Source organism: Priapulus caudatus, unplaced genomic scaffold (assembly GCF_000485595.1).
Source record: "Priapulus caudatus unplaced genomic scaffold, Priapulus_caudatus-5.0.1 Scaffold104, whole genome shotgun sequence".
Classification (NCBI taxonomy): domain Eukaryota; kingdom Metazoa; phylum Priapulida; class Priapulimorpha; order Priapulimorphida; family Priapulidae; genus Priapulus; species Priapulus caudatus.
In genome coordinates, this window is record NW_014577165.1 from 120,199 (window position 1) to 121,638 (window position 1,440).

Sequence of the window (1,440 nt, forward strand, 5' to 3'; positions counted from 1 at the left end):
GAGAGAGAGAGAGAGAGAGAGAGAGAGAGAGAGAGAGAGAGAGAGAGAGAGAGAGAGAGAGAGAGAGAGAGAGAGAGAGAGAGAGAGAGAGAGAGAGAGAGAGAGAGAGAGAGAGAGAGAGAGAGCGAGAGAGAGAGAGATATATATATATATATAGATAGAGTGAATGAGTGGGAGAGAGAGCGTGAAGGGGAGTTAAACATGTTTATGTTGCTTCATCAGTCCTTATAACGTGTACTGCCTAATGTATAACCCGCGTACCTTATCGTATAGATGAATTCCAAGGTACATCTACAGTTCATTTACTTGTATTTTAAATTTCTGATAAGAAAACAGACCAGTATGCCTAGATTTAGTATTAGCACTGTAGATGTGCGGTTTCTGTGTTATTGTGCGACAGAAAACGCACTTTCTGTGACCAAATACGTGCATAATGGTTAATAGTAAACCATTACATCACATCAGATGCACTGTTTTTGTCATACAAAAGTGCGATTTAGATACGTACCGCAAGAATTTCGCTCGGTTTCATATTATCTTTGCTGGCTGTTGTAGGTACGATATTTGTTGCGGGAGTAGGGCGGCGGGGGTGGTTGGGAGAAGAGACGGCGTAATAGGTACTGGAACTCGTTCACCGAGTGCCCTAGCAAAGCACTTTGCACGGCAAAGACCGCAACCGCACCGCTAAAAGTGAAACCAGCTCGGCGGTCTATTTCGGTGCACAGTTAAAATATTTCAACTCAGCTTCCGATTAAAACTTAGCGGAGGCAATAAACATGTTTAGTTTATTCGATTAACATTTTATCGCATTCCTCTCCTACGAACACGTGTGTCAAAAATCTCAAGGTCACGGAGTATGACGTCATGCACGCAGAGATCGTCGACAGGTCGCCGTATATTTTCTTGATCTCTGATATTGTGTGAAACCACTAATCTCTCTTCTCCCCCTCTCTCTTCTCTCCCTCTCTCTTTCTCTCTCTCTCTCTCTCTCTCTTTCTCTCTTTCTCTCTCTCTCTTTCTCTCTTTCTCTCTCTTTCTCTCTCTCTTTCTCTCTCTCTCTCTCTCTCTCTCTTTTCTGCCCCTCTCTCTTTCTCGCCTCTTCTCTCTCGCTCACCCCTTTACCTCTTTCACCCTTCTCTCTTTCTCTCTCTCTCTCTCTGCCTGCCTTAATTTCTTCCTTTCACTTTCTCTCTCTCTCTTTCCACCTCTTCCTCCCTCTCCCCTATCTCTCCCTCTCCCCTATCTCTCCCTCCATCTCCCTCGCTGTCTGTTTTTCAGTATATATTATTTGTCCCCGAGTCAGCAGCTGTTGTATACGTTAACAGTATTAAAGTAATTCCATCGTCTAACAGCAATAGCGGTAGCAGTACCCATGTTGACTGAATTCTTGTACGCGCACACAGCGCTCCTTCTAGCTTAATGACGTCTGTGTGCTCTTCT